Source organism: Myotis lucifugus, unplaced genomic scaffold (genome assembly GCF_000147115.1).
Source record: "Myotis lucifugus unplaced genomic scaffold, Myoluc2.0 scaffold_740, whole genome shotgun sequence".
Lineage (NCBI taxonomy): Eukaryota > Metazoa > Chordata > Mammalia > Chiroptera > Vespertilionidae > Myotis > Myotis lucifugus.
In genome coordinates, this window is record NW_005871788.1 from 1 (window position 1) to 10,608 (window position 10,608).

At 50.1% G+C, this 10,608-nt stretch overlaps 1 long non-coding RNA gene across 1 annotated transcript in view; it reads left to right on the forward strand.

Annotated features, from left to right (window-relative positions):
• Positions 1-7,177: 7,177 nt before the first annotated feature.
• LOC102435804 overlaps positions 7,178-10,608 on the forward strand; it is an 11,710-nt gene continuing 8,279 nt past the window's right edge. Inside the window, exon 1 of the long non-coding RNA XR_002827026.1 lies at positions 7,178-7,290. This is a non-coding gene — a long non-coding RNA (uncharacterized LOC102435804). The remainder of the gene's footprint in view (positions 7,291-10,608) is intronic.

The following is a 10,608-nucleotide window of genomic DNA, read 5'->3' on the forward strand; positions in this document are numbered from 1 at the left end:
CGAGGCCCAGAAACCAGGATTTTTAAAAGATTCCCGGGTGATTCTAATGTGCAGCCCAGGTTGGGAACCACTGGTCTGGACTTTGTGAACTGCTGTTGGTTCCCTGAGGACTTGCGTTTGCCCGGATTGGGGGTGGTGGTTTTTTGGGGGGAAGGAGATTAGGAAAAGCCAGGGTCTCCATTTAAACCAGCATCTCCGATTCCCGAGAGAAGGATCACTCTTCCAGAAAACGCGTTCCTGATACCTGACTTGTGAAGTGGGCCTCATGGAAACTGTCACTGATGCAGGTCTGTCGGTTCCCCCTGCGCTCTTCACATTTACCCGAATGCGTGGTTTTATCGTGAGTCAGTGTTTGATTTCACATCAGACAGCTGGCCTGGACTCAGAGCATAGCACAGAGTCAATTACCTTTTAGAAAAATAAGTCTGTACCTGGTTATTTTATTTTTGTTCAAAGAATGGAATATGCCCTGGCCGGTTTGGCTCAGTGGTAGAGCGTTGACCTGCGGACCAAAGGGTCCCAGGTTCGATTCCGGTCAGGGGCGCATGCCCGGGTTGTGGGCTCGGTCCCCAGTGGGGAGCGTGCAGGAGGCAGCCGATCTCATCATTGATGTTTTATCTCTCTCTCCCTCTTCCATCCTCTCTGAAATTAATAAAAAAAAAAATATTAAAAAAAAGAATGGAATATGTTCCATGCAATATAATGTACAATATACCATTGAAGTACTTTGTATTCAGCAAGTTTCTTATTTTTAAAAAGCAATTGTAATCTCTCCCATTTTTTTTGGGGGGGGAGGGGGGTGGGCAACCAAAGTTTTTGGTGGCCTTGAAAAAAAAGTAAAAATAAAAAAAACAATTGTAAAATTTCACAGTGATTCTGAAATTGAGTATTTTACCCCATGCTCTGTTAAGTATAGACCTCCAATTTATTTTGGAGTTCTTAGCACATGGTTTTTTTAAAAATTTAAATTTTGAATTATACTTCATGGCCATCAGACATCCTTTTACAAATGTGGGTCCCTTGATGAAGTTTTGTCGGAATCCTAGAACTCAGTGCCCACCGGCCATGAACTGCAGGTTATGGACATTTAATGAAAATGTAGGCCCGAAAGCTTTCTTGTCCATGCATTATCTTTTGGCAAGGAGTTACTTGTTGGTTAGTAACAGAGAACATGATATTTTGGGGGTCTTTAAGATTAAATCAATAGAGGAAAAATAGCTGTTTTTAAATAGAAACCCAAAGGAAAAGGATATGTGAGAATGGACAGTCTGTCGCCTTATCTTTTACCTAATAGTTTTCCTCAGTGACTTTATCATTGCAAAGTTTCTATTAAAATTTTAGCTTGCGCTCTGGCCCGTGTGGCTCAGTTGGCTGTATATTGTCCCATGCACTGAAAGGTTGCCAGTTCGATTCCTGGTCAGGGCACGTGCCCAGATTGCAGGCTCAATGCCCAGTGGGGGCAGGAGGCAGCTGATCAATGTTTCCCTCTCACATTGATGTTTCTCTTTCTTCCTCTGTCTCTAGAAATCAATAAAAAATCTTTTTAAAAATTTAGCTTGTTTTTCTTGTTTTGCTAAGGGACTTTTTTTTTTTTTTTTAACTTGAATTGTTCATCAGCTTTCATTGCAAGGCCAGTGATGATCCTCTTGTTTGTTCTGTATAAAAGAATGTGAACTCTTTCATTTAAGTTTTTTAATGAAAGAAAGTTCACCATTAAATTATACACATTGCAGAAGTATTTTCAAATTAGATTCTTAAAAAATAGCATTTTAATGCTTTTAAATTACGAGTATAAAAAATAAATGCTTTGTAATAGTTGTGACAGTATTTTTTATGCATGGAATTTGCTCTTTGCTTGTTTTTAAAAAAAATGTTTTTATTGATTATTTTAGAGAAAGGAAATGAGAAGGATAGAGAGATAGAAACATACATGAGAGAGGAACAGCTATCTGCTGCCTCCTGCACACCCCCTGCTGGGGATGGAGCCTGCAATCGGGCAGGTGCCGTGACTGGGAATTAAACTGTGACCTCTTGGTTCATGGATTGATACTCAACCACTGAGCCACACCGGCCAGGCAGCGTGGGGAATTCTTAAAGCTGAAAACAGCTGGGTTCATGAAGTTCATGATCTGTGCTTGTCAGGTAACCCTTCTTCCAACAAGTGCACTTGGTGGTCCCACTGGATTTTAGGCAAACGTTCTGTTCCTTCCTAATTTCACGACTTTATTCTCACATGCATGCATCTTTGAGACAGAAAAACATTTCAGCCACTATTGCTAAAATTGCTGTTTCTCATTTATCTTTTTAGGTTCTTCTAGAAACTCATTAATACTGAAACTCAACTGGGTACCTCCTTCGCCATTTATTGCTTGGGGATTTTAAAAGCTTTATGTATCTGTCTCTTGATTTGAGATCCACTGACAATTAGAACACACCTTTTTACTATTTGAGGGAGCCCTGATTTAAGTGAGTAATTGTATTACGTTCCTGTGATTGCCATAAGAAAGCACCGCAAATTTAGTGGCTTAAACCTGTAGAAATTTATCTTCTTACAGTTCTGGAGGCCAGATGTTAGAGATCGAGGTGTGTGTTGGCCTCACTCCCTCCAGAGGCTCCAGGGAGGAGCCTGTCTCTCCTCCAGCTCCTGGTGCTGCTGGCATCCCCTGGCTTGTGGCCACATCCTCCAGGCTCTGCCTCGGGGTCACATGGCTCCTCCTCTCTGTCTCAACTCTCCTCCGCCTCTTGTGTAAGGACACTTGTCATGAGGTGTGGGGCCCACCCAGATAATCCAGATGATCTCCCCATTGCCCTGCTGAAATCGGTTGGAATTTACTTTAAAATGTATTTTATTCTAATGGCTCTGTTTGCCAAGTCTCTCTTCCCCAAATGCTAACTAACAGTAAAATTTCAAATTTGATATAAATAAATTAGTTTTTCTACTGACCTACTTTGAGTGTAAAATAGTGGTAGGGATTCTGTGTACATAATTTACTTTGTTTCTCTCGTAAATTTGTCTACTTTTGTGGAGCTGAATACAATGAGAGTTGAGTCTTCTTTAAAGAATATATTTTTATTGATTTCAGAGAGGATGGGAGAGCAAGAGAGGGATGGAAACATCAATGATGAGAGAGAATCATTGATCGGCTGCCTCCTGCACACCCCACACTGGGATGGAGTCTGCAACCGGGGCCTGTGCCCTGACCAGGAATTGAACCTTGACCTCCTGGTTCATAGGTCGACACTCAACCACTCAACCACTGAGCCACGCTGGCTGGGCGAGTTGACGCTTCTTAAATGGAATTAGATGTTAATTTTCCCTTTAATGTTTCCTTATTATTACTATGGTTTCTCTTTTTTATAGCAAGGGTGGAGATTTATTGACGAACAAGGACAAACTCCCACGTGGGGGAGGGGAAGAGCCCCATTGCTATGGTTTCTTAAACAGGTTGATGTTAATAGACATTCAAAGCTAAGGAACAACTGCTCACTAAGGAACCGAGAGCCCATTCTCCGCTCATTCCTTCCTTCCGGGCTGGAGTGGGCACCTCGTTCCAGGGCCTGCGCTGGACACTGCAGGGTGCAGGGGCGACCACCGTGGAAGGCCCTGCCCTTACGGAGCTCAGTCTAGGGGGCCAGGACATGGCAGGGGAAGGGCTGTGTGTGTGCTCTGTGAGCTCGAGGTGGAGGTGGGGCCTGGGCAGCTTCCAGAAGCCTGTGCCCTGAGCCTGGAGCCTGAGAAGGAGCCAGTGGGAAGGTCTGTGGTCGCCCTGGGCGCCGAGTCAGGGAGGGTGGGTGCGCGGAGAGTGCGGAGCTTCCCAGGCTGTGCGGGGAGGCGGGCAGGGCGCTGTGATGGACAGGGAGTCAGCCAGCTTCTGAGTGGGCCTGCGCTGTGCACTGAAGGGCATGTCGCTCCGCACCGAGGCACCAGTAGTTCACGTGTTCACTGGCCAAGGCAGTCTAGCTGGGGGCCCCGTTTTCTGGGGCTGTGGTGCTAGTGGTGAGGGTCTATTGCAGTGATTCCCGAAGTGGGCGCTACCGCCCCCTGGTGGGCGCTGCAGCGATCGGGGGGGCAGTGATGGCCACAGATGCATTTGGGGGCATATATCTTTCTGTTTAATTGCTATTAAAATTTTTAAAAAATTAATTTCCAGGGGGCACTGAGTAATATTTTTTCTGGAAAGGGGGCGGTAGGCCAAATAAGTTTGGGAACCACTGGTCTATTGGTTGTACTTACACTTGGAGGAAGGTGGACAGTCAGAATAGGAGGCAGCACTGAAACGGGAGCGTGCGTGTCGCTCTGTGACACGGACTAAGACCCAATCGTGGGAGCGGCTGCAGCGTGTGGGGAGCTGCGTGGACCCTCCCAGAGGCGACGTGCAGGGTGTGTCCGGGAGAGGCTCTCCTGGCACCTGTGAACGCGCCTCCTCCGGTCGGTCGGCCGGCCAGGCTTTCCACTCCGTGGTTCCAGCTGCCACCGGAGGCCTTGGGGCTGCTGTCTGTCTACTTCCTTCCACTCGACACCCAGCCTGTCCTGCTCTGTCCTGGCCTCACCCCATCTCAATGTCAGGGTCACTTTACGTAGCTAACGTGTGAACTGTGAGCATTCACACATTTAAGACCTGTTTTCCTTCTACAGGATGGGAAGCCCTTGGAGGTGGCAGTGAGGGCAGAAGGACTTGATGTTGTTCTTTGTAGCCAAAGGGCCGCACAGTCTGCAGGGACTCTGGCCTGGGCTAGTGGAGGGGGGTGCCCCCAGGGTGGGTCTGACCGTCCTGGGCTAGTGGAAGGGGGTGCCCCCAGGGTGGGTCTGACCGGCCTGGGCTAGTGGAGGGGGGTGCCCCCAGGGTGGGTCTGACCGTCCTGGGCTAGTGGAGGGGGGTGCCCCCAGGGTGGGTCTGACTGGCCTGGGCTAGTGGAGAGGCGGGTCGAGCAGGGTCTGCAGGTGCAGTGAGTCTGGGCACGTTCTTTACTAGGTCAGGAGGGAGAGGCGACTCCGCCCTCAGAACCAGGTCAGAGGCCTGGTGGAGGGAGGGCTCTGGGAGCCTGAGGACAGGGAACCCTTGTTTGCTTGCCAGGAGACGCTGCTCTGGCTGCGGTTTTGAACCTGTGCCGTGCTCTCGGGCTGGTTCCTCTGTGTCCCTGTGGGAACTAGCAGTGAACACCCCGGCAGAGCTTTTGCAGAGGATAGTTTGTAACATTTGAAGGAGTTTGGGATCCCCGTGAGAAACCTGTGTGGTCCCTATTCCCTGCCCCACTGCCTGTCCGCTTGAGCAGGTCCGCTTCTCAGCTCCCTGAAGTACCCACGTCTCGTGGTCTGGAGACTCGCTGAGCTCCCTGACGGCCCACGTGGATGCCCAGGAAAACGCCGTGCAGAGGGCAGCGCCAGGACAGAGGTGGCTCGCAGTCAGACCTCTGAGCGGGAGGTCCCCTGGGTGCTGTGTGGTGGCTGCTTTTGCACATGGGTATTGGGCCAGTGGCGGCGTTTGCATTTGTCGCAGAGGGATCGTCACGTTCCTCATCAGTGGACTGTGACAGGCCAGAGAAAGACCGCAGGTTGTGTATGCATTACGGTCGGAGGCTGGTACTGGGTAACTGGTGACATATTTCATTGGCATGAAGCACATTGAAAAATGCATTTCAAATGATTATAATTAAACATGGAGTATACATTATATATGCAGTCTTATTCCAACTGAAATTCTTTGTGGCTGCATGTCTACCTAATCAGAGACCTTTATTTAGGAAGGTAGACTGGAGAGTTATTTTTCTTATTCATGAATCACTTACCCCAGTTTTGAATTTAAAAATTCACTTTATTGGGTAATAGGGCAGTTGCATTGTCTGGGATGGTTTCGATGTTGCAGGCCTGTTCCAGACAGAGGGTCTTGTCTGCCTCACCGCGCCTGGGAGGTGGTCCTGGCAGTGCGTGCGTTTCCAGGCGGGAGCAGGGTGGAGGGTGGGCCCTTGCTCAAGCTCCTCATGAGAGATGGACGAAGTTTCAAGGGGGAGCCGCTGGCAGACAAGGCTCCAGGCCCACCCGTGGGCTGGCACCAGCACTGACCACATGGAGGCCAGGCCCTGCGACCTGACCTTCCTGTGTGCAGCCTCTGAAGGCCCGGCTTCCCTTCTGGAAATGAAAAGTGACTCCACAGGCGAGAGCACCAAGCCGGCTGCGGGCCAGTGTGTGGTGCTCGCCCTTGCTCTGCACTCTGAGTTGTTCCACGATCGGTTTTGAATAAGCAGTTTGTGTTAATAAAAGGGGTGTTCTCCCCACAGCCAGGCACAGCAGCCCCCCCACCAGCTCCCGACAGACGCTTCCCCTGACGCTAGTGCAGGCAGTGCTGCCCAGGACGCCCCCGCAGGCCTGACTGGTGCCGACCTCCTGCACCAGGCAGCTCCCAGCTGCCCCTGCCAGCCAGGGTACGAGGGGCAGGCGCCCAGATGGCCACACCACAGCCCTGGCCTCATGCTCCTTCCTCCTCATTCTGCCCACCCCGAGGCAGGTGCCCGTGGGAAAGGAAATGGGAAAGTTCCAATGGAGTGTTGGGAGCTGGGCCCTGTGACTGGTGCAGGGCAGGGAGGAAGCCCTTTCCTCCACCCTCGGGTTTTCTACTGGGGCCTGCACACCACGCGGACGGGAGCCAGGTGAGCACAGGGCAGTCCTACGCGTTTCACTGCTGTGAACATTTTCATGTGCCCTGGGCCTCACAGGAAAAAGGTGGAAACCAAAAGGCCTGACACGCAGAGGTCAAAAGCCTCATCTTTTCCTGAACATTCACCTTCCTCTCATCTGAAACTCGCCCGTCCCGGACACCGCTGTTCTGAGTGCACCGCTCTTAACGCACACGGCGCTTCCGTAGCGCGTGCAAGTCTCCTCCAGGCACTGCACACCCCTCCTCCGCGGGGAGGCGCTGGGAAGGAAGGTGCCTCGTGAGCCGTGTCCGCACACGTCCAGTCGGCACATGTTGCTGTCTTTTGCTCACAAGAAATCGTGTTTCTTTCACTTTATGACCATTAACCTGTCCCACTCTTGACTACTTCAAACACGTGCCATCTCTGCCCTCGGAGACTCCAGGAGAAATCTGATTCTTGTTCATCGTGATTGGAAATAGACATGACATCATGTGTTTGTCAGTTGTTGGCATGGTCCCATTTGGTATGTTACTTAACTACATGCTTTAACATCTCAAAGTAATGCTTCTTTTTGTTTTATCTTGTAGATATTGCTATATGGAGATTTGCCAAAAAACAAAGAAAATATAATATATTTAGCAAATCATCAATGCACAGGTTTGTACTTCATTTGCATGAATCTTAGGTTTTTCTACAGAAAATATATGGACATTCAGAGTAATGTTCTTGTATACTTAAATGAAAATTTTTTGTTATTGTTAAAACATGACTTTTTAATGCAGATGTATATGTGACCTTGTATTTGTGGTTTTACTATGAATTTCCCTCGTCTTGCCTCTCCCTCTGATGAGTGTACATAGCTGTTTTCTCTTTCCCCCACTTCTTTGAACAGTACCCCAATGTCTGTGCGTCTTCCTTCTGGAGGTGATGTGTCTGGAAGGGGGCTGGTGGGTCGCGGGGTGTGTGCGTTTTATGTTTTGATGGTTGAGCTGCAGAAAGGGGTTCAGTATGTGAGGCCACATGTCCTCAGCACGACGTTCGTGTCTAACGGGCGCGGTTCCTTCTGCCTCTCCAGTGTAGGTTTAACACAGCTGGTTACTCCGACAGAGGCCTCTGAAGACTGGGTCTTCAGTGAAGCACAGCGTAGACTCAATTAGACACTTTAAACTTTCATTCTGCAGTAGTTATGGAGTTACAAGGATGATAAAAAATAGTGGCAAGGACTGCATGACCTCCTCCCCCAGTGATGACATCTTATCAGCTGGGTACAGCACCCAAAGCAACACATGCACCTTGGCTACCGCCCTCAGTTCTCCAAATAGCTCCGCTCAGAAGCACCCGCTTCCAGTTTCCTTAGACCTGTGCCTGCCTTCGAGGCGCACTTCCTACATTTCATCTTTACTCTTCGAAACCTAGTGCTCGGGAGCTAAAGCGAAAAGCAAGCTGGCCGTTGATAAGGCCTGAACCGAAGGCCTGTGTGCCTGCTGCCCGCACCTTCCCCCGCCCACTGCGCCTCTTCACGACTTAGTGCTTTTACTCCTCCCTCGCCATAGACACGGCAGAGAGAGGGAAAGAAGTTGAAATGTATTGTCCTCATTTAGCTTATTAGTGATTACACTCAGTTTTATTGGACAAGCGTTGACACTACCAAGTGTTCACAGGAGATTTTGTATTTTTTTAAAATATATATTATTGATTTCAGAGAGGAAGGGAGAGGGAGAGAGAGCCAGAAGCATCAGTGATGAGAGAGAATCATGGATCGGCTGCCTCCTGCACGCCCCACACTGGGGATGAGCATGTGCCCTGACCGGGAATCGAACCGTGACCTCCAGGTTCATAGGTTGACGCTCAACCACGGAGCCATGCCCGCCTGGCAACAGGAGTTTTAATGTCTCTGTGTATTCTGTGAACGCTATCAGCGTGACTGGCTCAGATTGTTTGATTTCATTACATTTGACTTACGCACCCCGCCCTGTGGTCAGGGTCTGCTGCTCACTCTGGCCTAGAAAGGAACCTTGCTCTGTCCTGTATGTGACTGTTTCTCCAGACAAAACTGGGCTCTTTCCTCCAACAGTCTTTCCCTCCCGGGCCTGTTGCCGGTGCCTGTTTCTACCAGAGCTCCATGAACTGAATAGGACGGATCGTGGGGTCAGGGCCGCCGTGACAGCCCAGATTTCCTCCGGTTGAGCTAGTGGCTCATGTCGTTTATGGAGCTGCTTCTCTGTTCAACAGGGTTCTCTCTTAAAGTGCCTCGTTCAAGTTCCCTGCCCCTTCCCTTGTTCCACGTGTGGAGGGGACACTGCTGTGTAAGGGGCCGTGGCCGTGGCGCTGGCGTGGAGTGGTCGCTGAGCACCGGACGGTGGCGGTGATGATGACGATGGTCACATGACAGCCGCTGCCGTGTCTGTGCCGTATCTGTGCGCTGACTGCGTGCCCTGCGGATACTTCACTTTAGAGCGGGGGGCTTCTGGGAGGCGTTTGGAAGAAAGCAGATTTTTAAACTACTTCCTGTGTTTGGAACTGGAAGGTGTGGTGGGCAGTCTGAGTGCAGTCACCTCACAGCACACCCGCCCCACCCCTCACCTTCCTCCAGGCTGCCTTTTGGGGCCAGGCCTGCACCACTCGCCATCAGAGTTGAGAAGGATCTTTTTTAAATGCCTTTTTAAAAAACCGTAACTTAGGGACAAAACTAAGTAGTGATTTTAAATTATTTTAGAATTACAGGCCTCAGTCAGAATACAGGGTGGGGCAAAATAGGCTTGCAGTTGTGAGTACACCAGACCGGGTTGGTTGTTGTATTATTACTTACTAGAGGCCCCATGCACGAAATTCATGCAAGTGAATTCATTCAAGTTGGGCCTTCCTTCCCCCGGCTGCTGGCACCAGCTTCCTTCTGGCACCCGGGACCCGGGCTTCCCTCGCAGCCCTGGCTTTGTCCAGGAGGACGTAGGTCTAATTAGCATGTTACGCTTTTATTATAGATTGTGTTCTTTCCCATGTTAACAACTGTAAACCTACTTTTGCCTCACCCTGTGTGATAGAAGATTTGAAAACCTTTTCCTAGAAAAAAAAAGGGCACATAAACATTTGCATAAGGTCTTAGGTTCCCGAGGCCCCTCCTGCTTTTCTGTGGACTGGGCCATTGGCCGGTGGGTCTAAAAAGGTGTCTTTTTAAAACCCTCTTGAGATAGAGTCACAGCTGAGTATCTAAAACTGAAGTAGCAGAAAGGTAAGTCCCAGGACTGCTGTGTAGCCTGGACTCTCTGGCTCACCTGCAGGCCGGTGGGACACGGGTCTTCCTGGCAGGCCTTGCAGAGGGTTCAGTGCCCGCGAGCTCCCTCCTCCCTCGTGTGCACTTGCTGTGTCCACGAGTCTAGTCTCTGCCACCTCATTCCTCTCCAGGGTCAGCAGGGCACAGTGGCTGCAAGCCTTCCTCTCCGCCTTCTTCACTGTCTGACTGACGGACCCTGTTGATCTCTTGACATGCTCCCCTTTCTTGGTTTAGGTGACATTTTTCTTGACTGACAACATGTATGGTGAGTAGATGGTCATAAGAAGGCGTGGGCTTTGGGGTCAGAGAGACCCCGGCCCCTGTGCCCTTCTGCAGCTCCCTGCCTCTCTGAGCTGTGTTGGTCAGGTCCAGGCAATACCGACGTAGCTGGCTCGTAATCTCACCGCGTGCCTGCTCGTGGGCACTTCCCAGCAGGAGCGATGGTGATGGTGGTGGTGATGATGGCAATGATAGCGATGGTGATGGTGATGGTGATGATGATGATCCAGCAGGAGCGATGGTGATGGTGGTGGTGATGATGGCAATGATAGCGATGGTGATGGTGGTGGTGATGATGGCAATGATAGCGATGATGGTGGTGATGGTGATGATGATGATCCAGCAAGAGTGATGGTGATGGTGGTGGTGATGATGGTGATGGTGGTGATGATGCTAAAGATGATGATGGTGATTGTGATGATGGT